The sequence below is a fragment of the Sus scrofa genome, chromosome 13 (assembly GCF_054392235.1).
Source record: "Sus scrofa isolate SSC_HxYL_T2T_F1_AM1 chromosome 13, Sscrofa_HxYL_maternal_Yorkshire_Landrace_v2.0, whole genome shotgun sequence".
Taxonomy (NCBI): Eukaryota; Metazoa; Chordata; class Mammalia; order Artiodactyla; family Suidae; genus Sus; species Sus scrofa.
The window spans coordinates 63,893,484-63,909,972 of NC_139395.1; the positions used below are offsets into that span (position 1 = coordinate 63,893,484).

Sequence of the window (16,489 nt, forward strand, 5' to 3'; positions counted from 1 at the left end):
TAAAATATTTACTATATGGTCCTTTACAAATAAAGTTTGCTGACTCCTACCAAAACTTACATCAGCATTCCATTCTCAGGTTAACCATTCTCACTACAGTCCATCATCCCTTTCCTTCACAGTCTCTCTCAAAGTGCAGCTGATTATGTATCTGTGTGATTCTTCAATGTCTAGTGCGTCCCAAGGCACTATGATGGTCTTAGAAGCACAAACCAGACAGAATGTGTTCACCAATGTATCCTTCGTGCCTGGACAGTCCTGAGATACTTTGTAAAAACTTGCTAAATGACAATTAATTTATTAGATAAAAAGACCACAGATAAAACTATCTCAACCTAAATCTGGAGCCACCAAACTGCCTTCATGGAAGACAAATAACAATGGTTCTTATGACAATAAAATATATTAAACAATGCCATGTACTTTTTGGGCTAATATTTCAGTAGTGATGTTTCTAGAACAATACAAATCTCATTCCATATGCCCATCATTTATCTCTAAGACTCCAAAGTTGAGAAGCTCCTTTCTACATTCTGCCATAAATAATCTACAAATGGCAGTTGAAACACAAATTCTACAGGGAAGATATACCTCAGAGTACATTTACTGAGCACCTATTATGTGTCAGGCATGCTTACACACACAGTAAGGTGATTAAAATCATGGACTTTGGAGAGAGAGACCAGCTTTTGAGCCCTTGCCCCATGATGATGCCCATGACCAGGGGAGGTGACTCTGTCCCAGGGCATAACTATAGAAATAAGAAGGTAGAAAAAGGATTATCCCCAAATGCAGATGGAGAACTGAAGCACAGGGAGACTAAAACATGTTTCCAAGGTCTCAAGGATTCAAACCAAATGTGTGGAGCCCAAGACCTTAATCACCACACTGTCACGTTGTCATCAATGAGATCCTTCCTTTGAAGTATGTCTCACGGCACCTAACACTCAACAACCACTCAATAAATGCTTTTAATACTGTAATTCTTACATCATCATAAACATCTACACAGTCAAGAAAAGAAATCTATTTGGTTTTTCATAGGTTTAATGAATGTGTACAAAGATACTTCATAAATACAAATCCAAGATGTACAATTTTGCTTTTCCGCTGCCTTCATTGCAAGAATCCACAACTATAAAAGGATGAATGTACAGCTACTGCATTTTTTAATTTATGTGCCTAAGCCAAAAAGCAAAAAGCAAGAACAAATTAGGAATGAAAAGTAAAATGTTTTTAAGGTTATTCAAAAGGACATGATTATGTTTTTCTGGCTGTTTCACAGGCTGATTCAGGTAAAATTTGTCTAATTCCAGTTTAGACAGAGTACTCACTAGCAAAATGTATCCATTAAATATTTATTATATCAATATTCAAAAACATTGCAATACACGGCAATCAGTTTCTGTAGTAAAGTCATTTACACAGAGGTCAAACCTTTAAAAACAGAAAATGCAAATGAATTTTGAATATTTTCAAATATAAGTTCTAAACCAAAATTCATATAGCTAATATACTCACTCGTTCATTCTATATTTGATTTTCTCATGTCTTATAACCTATAGAATAGTGTAAGTCCCCAAGTCTATATGAATTTAGTGTATATCCCCTAATAAAACACAAGGAAAATATCTAGTTATAATAAACATCAGTTAAAGAACCATGCTTCCTATCAGTGTTAACAGGTTTTCCTGGCAATAGTAAAGCCTAAATTTGTCTAGGCAAATAAAGAGAAATAAGATTTCAATAGATAGTTGTTTAATGCACTGGGTGGGCTGGGAAGTGTCCTCAAAGGAAAAGTTGTATAAATCTGACTCTTGTTCAGTACAACTCTCTTCCTTCAAGGAGGAATTCTCTCTAGTTTCTGCTTATTGTGATTATTCTATAGCCAAATATTTTTATATTTTTGAAATATTTTCATATTTTTCCTAGAAGTTATGACTGTTCTACATGTTAGTTCAATACAAGCTACTCCATTACTGGAACAAAGTGTTCATTCCATAACCATGGTGTTCAGAAGAGGATAAATTTCCAGATGTGATCTGAACAATATGGAACAGCAGAAACACTACATCTACATCCTGGACACCCTCTATATAGCACCTAAACCTAATACTGCAACAGTTTCCTTTTGTATCCACAAAGATCCCATGTCATCTAACCTGTATTCTGCAGTGCTCAGTGTATTATTAAAAGCTCCTTGGTGCCTCTTTCTTTTGCCAATTCTTTTTTTTTTTTTTTTTTTTTTTTTTGTCTTTTTGCTATTTCTTTGGGCCGTTCCCGCGGCATATGGAGGTTCCCAGGCTAGGGGTCGAATCGGAGCTGTAGCCACCGGCCTACGCCAGAGCCACAGCAACGCGGGATCCAAGCCACGTCCGCAACCTACACCACAGCTCACGGCAACGCCAGATCCTTAACCCACTGAGCAAGGGCAGGGACCGAACCTGCAACCTCATGGTTCCTAGTCGGATTCGTTAACCACTGCGCCACGACAGGAACTCCTCTTTCGCCAATTCTTGACAAGAATCACTACCACCATCAAAGTTCTAGTCAAGAGCCTACAGAACTCTGAGCAGATTTTAAGAATTTTGGTCTAAATAAAGTAAACTATTAATTCTTGTGTTAAGTAGTTTCTTTTCATTCCAAATGATGACACTCAACAATTTCAGTGGTATTTTAGCCACAAGAGTCAATAAACAATTGCCTAGATGAAACCTAACTCAACTGAGATAAGCTAAATACTCGTTAATTATCCCTTTAACTAAATTAGGATTCAATCTTTAAGCCAACACAGTATTTCTTAACTTTTTCCCTATCAAGCTCATGCCAGTAACCTTAAAAGGACACAAAAACAGGGAAATGGTATTTTTTACATCTACCTTGCTCAAGAGTCTACTGGAACTCAGCCCAAAGGATACCTATCTCCCAATTCAAACCAAACTTCTGAGAGTATGCACATGAAAATGAACATTACCAACCTATCTTCCTCTTCCACTTGGCCCCTGGCTTCACCACTTTATAGCTATGTATTTATTTCACCTCTAGACCTTTATTTCCTCAACAATAAAACAGGAATGATAAAATAGGATTGTCATGGGAATAAAATGAGTTACTACATATAAAGTGCTTAGAGCAGTGCCTATAGTGTAATGAGAGCTCAGGAAATGTTAGCTGTTGCTTTTTATTATTACTGTGCTTTTCCTAATAGTTAACACTGCTTCTAAGACCATAATGAAGAGCCAACGAAGGAGGCATCCCAAGACATTAGAATGCATGAGGGCAATATTCACAACATGCCAGTAACTGTGCAAAAGAACTAGGAACAGCGGTAGAACCATCATCCTTAAGATCTCATAGTGAACTCCTGCCTTGGATGAGGCTTTGCACTAGTTACAAACATCTTAGACTTCTTACCAGCCCTCTAAGCCCAGCAACTGTGAATTGTGAACAAAGCCTATAAAACTCAGAGAGGCAACTGAACAGTGAGAAAAGAGCATATTTACACTGCTTGTATCAGATGCAAGTGAAAGCTGAGTTCTCAGTAAAGAGTGATTCATGGGTGACACATATACAGGCTCAGACTGCAAACTCTGTCTCTTGGGCAGCAGCTAAAATGTTAGTTCAGTTCTTTCATTTAGCTGGGCCACCTGCAATCAGCCTCCTGCATATATCCTTCAGGAGATACCTTCTGATTTGGGCAGGGTTTATGCAGAGAATCCAGGACTCATGCCCCAGTGCCCTTTCCCCACCTCTCTCCTTTCCAGGAAACCCCCTCACTTCTAGCTGCTGTGGTTATCCCAAACTCTGTACTCTGGTTCTTCAGGGCAGAAAGATGATAGGTTTTCTTATGATGTTTTGGATACCACTGTGACCTGTTCTCAAGAAAAAAACCTGAAATTAAAAACTAGAAACTAGATATGTCTGTCCCTTCCAATTTCAACTCCCCTCCAGAATCTCCCTGTTTTTTTTTTTTTTTTTCACTCTCCAGAGCCTTCAAGTTCTTGGTTTTTGTATTTTGTTCACTAGCTATGCAAAGTTCAGTCTGTTAAGAACTTATATGGCCATATTGAAAATGGAGCCCGTCTGATACATGTGCAGGAAGAATTCAAGAAGAGAGGTTCTTTTCTATTCCTAACAGCCAGAAAACAGTAACTCATTAGCAGAGATGGTACTCTGAGGGTTCCTGTTACTCAATGAGAAAGAATTCTTACCTTCCGTCAAGAAATCACTTTCAGTAATCAACTCCAAAGGAATGAACAAAGACCAGTAAAGGGATAAATCCAGTACTTTGTTCTGAAATACACACACTATGCAGGCAGCATGAATGACCTGAGTATACATGGGAAGTAAGAGAATACAAAGAGGTCCAATAAAGGGAAAGATTTTTATCTAAATAGGTAGAAAAATGCAAGTTCAAGGCAGAAACTGAGAAAAAGCAACAAGCAGCTGACAACATAACTTACTCAATAGGTCATAAAAAAAGGACACACAAATCTAATCAATGATACTCAACATTAGGACCAGGAGGGCAAGAAGCCTGCTAACTCTGACCAAGTGGGAATGGCTGCTTGGTGGGCTCTGTGAAGAAAGTTCCAGAGTTTTTGTATGGGCTCAACAGAACAGTGCCATGATTGATTTCTGATGTCTGCCACAGGAAAAGAGAAACGATGCAGTCCCACGTACTTGCAAGCCAGGATCAAGAATAAGGTTATGGAACTTGAGAAGAAGATGGGACAGATTCGTCAACATCATCATTATTAATAACACTGAGTATCTTCAATATGCCCAGATGATGTTTAGAGTAATTCAAATTTAAGTGAAATTAAAAAGGGATATCAGACAAGCTAAAATACAAAAGTGTCCTGAATCTTAATAAGCCCACAGTACATGAACTGCCTCTAATTAGATTCAGGAATATGACTCCTTTTGAAACCAACCAAGAGAAAACACTTATTCAGAAGATTTCAATGAAAAATTAATAACCACTTGGTTCCACTTTATCATGCACAGACTTCAACAGCGGATTTTTAAAAAACTCAAGTACAGTCTGTCTCAGAGAAATTATACTTGTGAGTCCTTCAAGAGCTAGGACATTTTAATCAATAAGGTATAAGGGCAATTTACTGACTTACATAAGTGAACAAAATACTTGCTATTCAAAATGAGTGAATTCTGCCACAGAAATTGTTAAAGGTTTCTATAAACATAATACTAAATTAACAAGGAAAAAAACAAGCTAATGCTGCCCTCTAATCTGGTTTTCATGTTCTAGTTAACCAACTCCTTTTCTGGATAATGGTGGTATGAGGTTTTTTAGAAACTATCTGGCCTTATGCCTGTCTTTTTCGGAGAGAAGTGACTTGGTCAAGGTAAATACAATTGCAAAAGGGGAACATTTAAGCCTCTGATTTCTAGTTCATGTAGCTTCCTCCACATACCATATTATGACTTACTAAGGAGGATAATGAGACAAGAGTATAAGTTTCACAACTGAAAGAATATGACAAAAATTAGCAGTATGGAAATCAATCAGTAGAAAGAGTGAGGATGGGATTTTCTGGAATATTGATAACTTTCTATTTTGGTCCTGGGAGTGATGTTCACTTTAAAATTACAAATTCAACTAGACATATGTTGCATAGATTTGTTTTCAGTATTTTATGCTATATTTCACAATTTTTAAAAGCTTAAAATAAAAGTGTAAGCTTTGAAGTCCCATAGTCCTGAATTCAAATCTGGGCCCTATCATTTATATGTTTGGTGAATTTAGACAAACTACTTAAACTACTTAAACTACTTAAACTACTTAAACTACTTAAACTACTTAAACTACTAGACAAACTACTTAAACTACTTAAACTACTTCTTCTTTTGTAAAATAAGGAAAGTGATAGATATTAACAATGATTGTATATCATAGCATTGCTTGAATGTGAAGGAGAAAATGCACTTACAGGAGTTTCTCTGGTGGCCTAACAGTTAAGGATCCAGCAGGCGTTCTCACTGCTATGACACAGGTTAAATCCCTGGCCCAAGAACTTCTGCGTGCCATGGGTGTAGCCCAAAAGGAAAAAGAAAAAAATAAAGGAAAAAGAAAAAGCAGTTACAGTGCTTAACCTGGCATTCAGGAGACCCAGTTTGGGCTGGGCTTTCCCTACAAAACCTCAGAAATGATGTCTCCTGCATCATTTCCAGCTTGACATACATCATCACATTTCCAGCCTATAGTTACACTGACCTTTCACTTCTTAGCTGACAGTGTGCCACTGTTCAAATTGCCTTGGGGTAGCAGTCATTGAATACAAATGCACTACTTTTACCTAGGCTATGAGCTCCAGGGAACAGGAGATGCCCTCACAGCCTAGGGAAGGGCAGGCTTGGTCCACAGGGAAAGCCAGCAAAATGGACACTTGAGCATTATTTGGGACCACTGGCCATTGGCCTAATCCCAGAAAGAAACCAATAAGGAAGCTGTACTGGAAGACTTTATGGCAAGCAGACAGATACTCAAGGAGGCATATGGCATAGGAGCACTCATGTGGACTCTGAAGTGTGACAGACAGAGGGTTCACATCCTAGCTCTGCCCCTCACCAGCAGTGTGGCCAAAGTAGACACTATAAATGACTTCCAGTATCTTTTCTAAATCATTCATAAATCCCAGCCCATGATGGGAATCCCATCTCTGCTGGTTCAGCAATGAGCACATGGCCTAATCCTCCTCTGAGCCAAGTAAGAGGAAGCCTGATGGGAGGGTTATAGGAAGAACTTCCCCCTCCTAGAAGAATAACAAAATGAGATCATCTCTGTTCCTCCTCTGGATGTTCTTTTTCTTCTAGTAATGCTAAAGTCACCTTAGTTCCAAAGTGAAGGTAAAACCAGTGCCAAAACCTCACAGCAGAGAAAAGCAAAGATCCTAGAATCTCAATAACATACATGAGCCAATGAATTACCCAACCTAGGGCATAACCTACTAGAGTCTCTGATATTTGGGATAATGAAATCTTCTTACTTAAGCCAGTTTGAGTAAAGATTTTTTTTACTTATAGACCAAAAGCATTCTTATTGAAAATGACTTCAGATTCTATGAATTTCAGTTTCTTCACCTAGAAATTAGGTCATTAATGTTGAGCTTTCCCAGTTGTGGAAAGTTTAAGGAAAAAAAAGTATCTAAAGCAATTGGGACAATGCCTGGTAACTATTAAGTATCCAATAAACAACCCCTATTTCTTCAAAATACGACCTCAAAATGAGTTCTCATGAAAAGGTATTAAAATATTTCTTCTACTTTATGCAAAAACTCATAAAATAGACCCAAGAGTCTTTTTTCCCCCCCTGTCAGGGCTAAAATGGACTCCACAGATCACTAGATCAGTGATGCAAACACCAGTATGGAAGATATTTGTTAGAATGCAGATTCCTGGGGTTTGGCCATAGATTATATTTAAGGGGATCCAGGAATCTGCATTTTTAACAAGTATCCCAGGTAATCCTGAAGCAGGTGGTCTAAGAATCACACCTGAATCTTTCTACTCTCCAAGCAGCCTCCTAACTCTGGATTCACTACTTCTACTTTTGTGGCTACAGTCTCCTCTCCAACCAAGAGTCAACACAGTTCTTTAAAAACTGAAATCTAATCACATAGCCTCTTTGCACCAAAACCTCCATTTGTGAAACTCAATTAAAATGCTTACCTGAACAACAAAGTAAGAAATAACCTTCAATCCCTCTCCCCAACCCCAATTATTTATAATACAGTAAGACCCTAAAATACATCCATCAGGTTACAAGAATTCAACTTGATGAAAAGTTTCATGTAATAAACCTGGTTCAGCTTTTTTTTTTTTTTTTTTTTAGGGCCACACCCATAGCACATGGGAGTTCCCAGGCTAGGGGGTCAAATCAGAGCTACAGCTTCCAGCATATGCCACAGCCACAGCAATGCTAGATCCAAGCTGCATCTGCAACCCACACCACAGCTCACGGCAACACCAGATCCTTAATCCTCTGAGCAAGGCCAGGGATCAAACCCGCAACCTCATGGTTCCTAGTTGGATTCGTTTCCACTGTGCCATGACAGGAACTCCAAACCTGGTTCCGCTTACATGGCATTTGTCTACATTTACAAGAATCATGTCTGGTACCTCATACTTTGTGAGCAGCCAAAAGTTGGGAAACAAGAAATTTCATGCTGAGAGTTCCCACTGTGGCGCTGCAGAAATGAATCTGACTAGTATCCATGAGGATTCGGGTTCCATCCCTGGCCTCGCTCAGTGGGTCAGGGATCCGGCATTGCTGTGAGCAGTGGCGTAGGTCACAGATGTGGCTTAGATCCTACATTGCTATGGCTGTGGTATAGGCCAGCAGCTGTATCTCCGATTTGACCCTTAGCCTGGGAACTTCCATATGCTGCAGGCGTGCCAAAAAAACAATGGACATCATGCAAGCAGCCTTATATTTGCACGTTTGATATAGGTGTGCTTGTGGTTTGATAGCTCATGAGCATTAATTCAGGTATCACTTACATTGTTTCCATTGATTTTTTTTTTCTGTACACTTTACAGTTTTTCTTGAATGAAGCTTAAAGTTTCAATTACATAAACACTGGTATCAATGAATACTTGATAAGTAGAATATTAAGTGCACTCTACATAAAGCTAAGAAAAGCTTAAGGAACATAGGGAATAGTCATGTTACAGGGTAAATAATGAAAGGAAACTGTATTGTTATGTCACACTATGATGCCTGACATTAATTCCTGAAGAAATTGTGTCCATTTTAACAGGGTTTTGTGTTGTTCAGCATAAATTGGTATTAATTTTGGAGTTTAAGAATGTATTAAAAAACATTCTACTGAAGTAAGTAGTAACTGTATTTTTGATTCATGAGCATTTTTGTTAGGAGATTTTCAGGAATAAATTCCTTCCTAAGACAGAGGAAGATAATAGTGCTTGCCTTTGGGCAGACTGAAAAAAAAAAGCACAATCTCTGTAGTATCGGAAAAATGCAATCTGAAACAATGAGAAGTTATTTCCCATCTAATAAACAGAAACTTTTTTTAAAGTATGTTACTTGATGTTGGTCAGGGTACAAAAAGATACATTCTCATATACTGTATGTTGATCTCCCTATCACTGAAAGGAGACTAGCATTTTGTGAAGAATAAGTGAGTTAATCTATATAAAGGGCTTAGAATAGGATGGAGCATATAATATATAACAAACTGTTAATGAATAAGAGTCACTATTATTGATATCATTATTAGTCATCATGAGGTGGAGTATAAATTTTTACAGTCTTTCTAGAGGTCAGTCTGACAAAACAGCTTAAGAATTTGTTTGATTAGTGAACAAATTTTTATACAAGAATATTCATCACAACATTGAAACAGCTGTAATATCAAAAATAACAGAAATGCCCATTAATTAGCAAATAACAAAATAAATGAGAACATCTGTGTGAGTGCAGCCTCCTTTTTCTTCAAAACCTTTGGCAGCAGAAATAATATTTGCAACAAGTTTTAATGCATAGGTTAGTACTCCTGATTTTATGTCAAGTGGGAGGAAAAAAAACAAATAAAATTATGTAACTAGTATGATCCTAATTTTGTTTAAAAAAAGATGCATGCATATACATAAAGCACAGGTATGCAAAATAATGAAAAGGCCCACACTATCATTCACAATAGCTTTCTCTGGAGCATAGGTGATTGCAGGTGATCTTTATGACCTTTTAACATTTTGCTGTAGTTCCAAGATTTTTTAGAATAAATCCAACTAAAATTTTTTTTATCCAGAAATAAAAATTTTAAAAACATAAATATTACTATCTGTTTAGGCCACACATTCAAAATATCTGATATTCATAGTTTTTAAACCAACACTGTGCTTTCTATCAGTCATTTCACATCAGCAACATACTATTAATGTTTTAAACCATTAAAACATTACTTATCTGTAAAAAAAGTTTTCTGTAAATCCTCTCAAATTCCTAGCAGAACTTTTTTCATATAAAGCCAATTGCTACCTGTCAAGCTAGAAGACATCCTATTTTGAGATGGTTAATAAAAACGTAAACAGACTAGGCAGAAAAAAAACAGAACTGTTGGGCAAATAGGCACAAACTATCCAGCCGACAAAAATAATATTTTTTTAAAAAATCAAAGGTTATCCCCAAAATAGTTTTCATATCCAAGCAAATGAAACTATTTTAGAAAAGATGAGATTTTGGGCTTTGCTATCCCCCTCAAATAGTTTCTTATCTTACTGTCACTTTATACCATAAAATAAACGACAACATGAGAAACAGGTAAACTTTGGAAACTAAATACAAAACTAGGATTAGAACCACAACCAAAAAAAGGAGGGGGGGTGTTCAAATATTCTGTCCTCCGTAAATGTAGCTAACATCACATTAGAACTAAAAGCTTTTCCAACTATGCCGCTGTTTATCTGCAATATTGCCATTTAGTATAATAAACTCTAATGTATTGAAAACCATGCTAATAACTATAAAGAATTTTAAAAGTGCCAACTAAAGGCATACCACAAAGCTCCCCAGCCCTGAAAATTAAGAGCAGATATTAAACTACCAACTCTTAACTTCTCCTTTACAGTCTATTCCAAATCACATTGATTAAATAGTTCCTTAGGTAAAAGAGTGAAGTAATTGGTTTTTCACATGGGGGGGGGGAATGGCTAGAAGCAATATCTGATTATTCTCCCAATTAAATTTTTATCAGTTATTCATGGGCACTTTTTTATTAAATAAGAAATAGAATATTCTCTCAACTTGCCAAGTTCTGATGATGCTATCCACACACCCAAACTTTTCCTGGGTAATTTAGTTACTAATTATTTATCAGAAGCAGAAAACTGCTTCCTTCAGTTGAGTGTAAGCTTCTGTTAACCAGCAATTGGATATATTCATTCTACAGAACCTCCATGTGCTTGAAGCTAGTGATACAAAGATGAAAGAGATTTAGCCTCTGGAGGTGGGTGGAAGAAAGATAACAGTGAGAAACACAGAAAACATTATAGGTATCCTTTGGGCTAAATCTAGAAGACAACAGAGATTTTAGAAAGAGGCATTTCCAGCAGAAGAAACCTAATGTGCAAAAAACAAAAAACACAAGGACATCCAAGTCCAATGTCTGAAGGGACCTCACAGTTCAGGTGATATGAACATGGAAGTTTAGGTTTGCATGTGAGTTCACGTGCAGGAGAAAAGAGAATGAGGCTCAAAGTGAGGTGAAAAAGGAAACATGAAGGTGGTCCATATATACCATAGGACCAAGATGACTCTCTTAAAACAGGCTTCTGATGACAAAGAAACAGTATCATTAGAATGGACTCCTACTTTCTAAGATGTGCAGTTATACAGTATTTAAAATAAGTTATGTAGCTTGCTATTTTAAGAAAACATACTATATAAAACACCTCACAGCATCCCCATACCTAAAACAATATATTACGAAAATGTTCAACTTATTAAACTTTAAAGAACAAAATGTATTATTTTTATCACTCCTAACAAAACAACTAGTACTACTAATATCATCACCATAACCACCATATATTGAGTGCTTACCATGTATCCTGACCAGTCATAACCTTTTAAGTCTTTACAACTTCCTCATATTTCCTCAGTGGAAATGTGAGGAAAATAAAGTTCTGAGAGTTTATCTGCTTAAAAACACATACCTAGTTAGGTCAGAAACAGGATTAGAACTCAGAAGTCTACCTTTAGAGCCTGTGTTTTTGTTTGTTTTGTTTGCCTTTCGATTGCTTAGTTTTTATTTTTCCCAGTTACTGAGGCCTAATTGACAAAACTGCAAGATATTTAACTACACAATGTGATGATCTAATATGTTTATACACTGTGAAAGGATTAACATCAAGTGAACTGACATATCCATTTCTATCTCTTCACATGTTAATTATCTTCTTTTTCTTTTTCTTTTTTTTTTTTTGGTGATAACATTTAAGTTCTATTCTCTCAGCAAATTTCAAATATATAACAATATTATCAATTACAAGCATTATAGGCATTGTGTTATAAATAGACCTTCAGACGTTATTCATCTTTGAACTGAAAGTTTGTACCCTTCTCCCAACATTTCCCTATTTCCTCCAGCCCAACCCACCAAACTATGAATACTGCTTCAGAGGTTGGTTACAGTTTTGCTACTAAAGCTGAATAAAAACAAAGGCTTTAAAATACCAATTTGATTCCATATAACCACCATATTCTAGTTTAAAAGTAAAAAACGCAAGAGTTTTGTTTCCAGTAACCATAAACAGCTTTTCACTGCCCATATAAAATGGCACTGACTTCTGTGTTAGGACTGAATCATTTCCAAAGTTCCTTACAGTCTAAGATTCCATAAACCACCACTGAAGTAGAATTACAATCTGCGTATGGTATTCTTTAAAGAGTCAAGGAACACTTAAGCTTCTGTAATTTTTTTCCTGAGAGGACCACAGAAAAGAAGTGGAGAGAAACAAATCTGTTGTCATCACACCACCTGAACCTATTTCAACAATTTTTATTTGATCAACAAGCTATAAATAGTTACTGAGATAGTTACCGAGACTATCACCGATAGGTACATTCTTCAGGTTCCTGCAGTCTATTACACTACAAAATTCCAGAAAATATATAAACTGATTTCACCCAAATACCAAGTTTTGAGAGTAATATCTTTTTAATACAGATGGATAGAAGAGCTCAGCCAGGGTTTATTAGCACAGAGCCCACAGAAATATTAAGCACAAATGTTCAGTATCTCTCTCCAGAATCTCAAATGGCCCTTAATTCAGAAAAGCTAAAAAACTAAATAATATCATGTAAAGACACAAACAACTGAGTTTATATCAAAAACAAAAAATATCCAAACACCCAAATCCATTTACTTCACTGGAGTTAGAAGCCATAATTGTCCTGGAATGGGAGTCAGAAGACAGGGGTTCAAGTTCTTGCTTTAACGAAGCCACTGTAACTGGTCCCCCATATTTAACTTCTTTGCAATTCAGTTGCTTTATTATGTAAGAAATGTGTTAAAGATGCCTAACAGTTCTAAAATTCCAGAATTTCATCAGAAGAATTAAAAGTTTTCTAAGCAAAATCAATTCAATGGAGGAAAGACAGACTTTCCAATAAACAATACTGGAGGAACTGAATACCCATTCGCAAAAAATGAACCTTGATCAAATCATCACACTTCACATAAAAATTAACTAAAAATGGATCACAGATTTAAATGTAAAATTGTAACAACTTTTAGAAGACAACATAGCTGGAATGGCTAAGCCATGAGATCCTGCTATATAGCACTGGGAACTATATCTAGTCACTTACAATGCAGCATGATGGAGGATAATGTGAGAAAAAGAATGTATATATGTATGTGTGACTGGATCTCTTTCCTGTACAGCAGAAAGTTGACAGAACATGGTAAACCAACTATAATGGAAAAAATAAAAATCATTAAAAAAAAAAAAGACAACATAGGAGAAAATCTTATGGATCTAAGGCTTGGTGAAGACTTCTTAGACTTGACATCAAAATCACTGTCCATCAAAGCCAAAAACAGATAAACTGGACTTCATCAAAATTTTAAGCTGCTCTCTGAAAGATTCTGTTTAAAAGATAAAAAGAATAGCCATATACTGGGAGAAAAATATCTACAAAGCACACATCTGACAAAGGACTAGTACCTAGAATATATGAAGAACTTCCAAAAACAACATTATACAAAACAACCTGATTAGAAAACAGGCAAAAGAGACAATTCAATAAATATGCAGATGGGAAATTTGCATATAAAAAGATGTACAACATCACTAACAATTAGAGAAATGCAAAATAGGACTACAATGAGATATTGTAGTAGATACCAATTAGGATGGCTAAAATTTTATTTTTTTATTTTTTTTGATCTTTTGTCCTTTTACGGCCACACCCTCGGCATATGGAAGTTCTCAGGCTTGGGGTCTAATTGGAGCTACAGTTGCCAGCCTATGCCAGAGTCACATCAACGCCAGATCCAAGCTGCGACCTACACCACAGCTCACAGCAACACCAGATCCTTATCCCACTGAGCGAGGCCAGGGATCGAACCTGCAACTTCATGGCTCCTAGTCGGATTCATTTCCACTGTGCCATGACAGGAACTTCAGGACAGCTAAAAGTTTAAAACAGAATATCAAATGATAGCAAGGACGCAGAGAAAATGGATCTCACAGATTGCTGGTAGAAATAAAAAAAGCAAAGCCAATATGAAAAATAGTTTGGCAGCTGCTTAAAAGTAAGCATACACTCAAAATATGACCTGGAAATTGTACTCCTAGGCATTTACCCACAGAATGAAAACTTATCTCCACATAAAACCTGTACATGAATGTTCACAGAAATTTTACTTGAAATAGACAAAAATGAAACAATCAAAATGCCCGATAAGTGAATAAACTGTGATCCATTCATACCATGGAATGCTACTCTGCAATAAAAAGGAACAAGTACTTGCAACTTAGATGCATCTCAAGGGATTTACAATAAGTGAAAAAAAGCCATCTCAAAAGGTCAGATCATATACAATTCCACTTATACAACATATGACAAAATTCAGATTCTACTAATAACTTGATTCAGAAATTCTGACCTCCAGAACTCTAAGAGAAAAAATTTCTGCTGTCATAAGCCACTTCATTGGTGGTAATTTATGGCAGCTCTAGGAAAACAATGCACTGCCCATCTTGCCAAGCACCTTTCTCTCTCCAGAGATACTGGTAAACACACCAGGCACATGCCCCCACCTCAGGGCCTCTGCCCTTGCCCCTTCCCCTACCTGGAACACTCTCCTCCCAAACTTTCCCGTGGCTCTCCCGCCTTTAGATCTTTACTCAAAGACCACCTTATAAATGACTACCTCCCTGACAGCCCTAATTAAAGGTGCAACTCCATTACCCACACTCTTTTTTCCTCCTTGCCTTATTTTTCTCAATAACACATATTATCCTCTGCCACATGTTCTTTGTTTATTGCCTCTTTCTCCACCAGGAAGGTGGCAGAAATTTTTTTATCTGTTTTACTCTGTTATTATCCCTGGTAACTAAAAATGTTCCTAAATGATAGTAGGCATTTGAATATCACTTGCTGAACGAATCAACTAAAGATAGATGAACTAAAGATGATTCAGCCTATTACAGTACTTCCCAAACCCAATTTCCTTAATTTTTGCTAGAGCTCCTTACCAAAAGTACAAAAAAATACTTACTTTTTTAAGTCAACTACCTATGTTTTCCTTGAATACTCACTTTAGCCTCACCTTAAGTAGTATGTATGAAACTACAGGTTTAGTGAGTTATATATTTTTTCTATTATAAAATACGTAACTATTAACATTTAGAATGTTCACAGAGGTATCCCAAACATGAGTCCTGGTGCCACCAGCTGTGCATCACATTAAGGCCAATCCTGGCCTTCTTCTGTCTCCCCAGTTCACATACCTAGTGATGAGGGTCACATGGAAGGAGGAGCCCTTAAATACGGTTAAGCTTGAGAGAAATCTCACAGATAAGAACAGCAACCAAATAACAACTCTCCTCCAACCCCAGCTGGAAAGGCACAGAATCTCCCACTCCCTCCTCTTCGCAGGCACAAAGTGAAAGACCACAATAAACCCCTTTCTATGTGGACCACCAAGCATTCCTCATCTCTATTTTGACTCTCACATCTACTCTTGAAGTCACACTACTTATCCCCCTTTTATATATGAGGCAAACTGACGCACTCAAGGTCATATGTGGAATTTCATCCAACATTTTTTTAAGCTCTGAATCAGTTCAGGATGAGAGTTCATGGTAACAAATACACCCCTACACAATGTAGCTCAATACAACAAAAGTGTCCTTCTTTCTAAAGTCAATTCTGGAAAGATGAATAGGTAGATACGGGGTTCTTCTTCATGGAGGCTGCCCACGTACCCAGGTGACAGAGCCTCTTAACCATAAGGCTTCCAAATTACCTCGGTCATCACCATCTCAGCCAACAAGAAAGCACAAAAGCATAAAGTAACCATGTAGGAGTTCTTCATGAGCTAGACTGGCCCACACCACCTCTAGTCCCATTCCATTGCTCTAGAACTCAGATATATGACCATGTCCAGCTATAAGGCAGGCTGAGAAATGCAGCAGGCCTTGTCTGGAGAAAAGGAGAGACAGCTCCAGTTAACAGATAATAATTCTGACCTGAGTGCTTTTACTGTCTCAGCACCCTCTTGTGTGTGCTGATTAATATATGTTAGGAAAGAAATATATATCAATTATTTATCAATATCAAGGATATTATTGCTTAAGGTAAGGCTTAACTGAGGGTTTAAATTTTGAAAAAACAGAGAGTAGATTTACAAGAAAATCTTAAATCTTTAATACTGTTATTTAAAATCACAAAAATCCCACAGACAAGTTCTGCTGTTAATTCTAACCTAAA

General features: G+C 36.9%; 1 protein-coding gene across 7 annotated transcripts in view; it reads right to left on the bottom strand.

Moving 5' to 3' along the window:
* Positions 1-16,489, bottom strand: part of SUCLG2 (succinate-CoA ligase GDP-forming subunit beta) — a 929,415-nt gene that overhangs the window by 894,821 nt on the left and 18,105 nt on the right.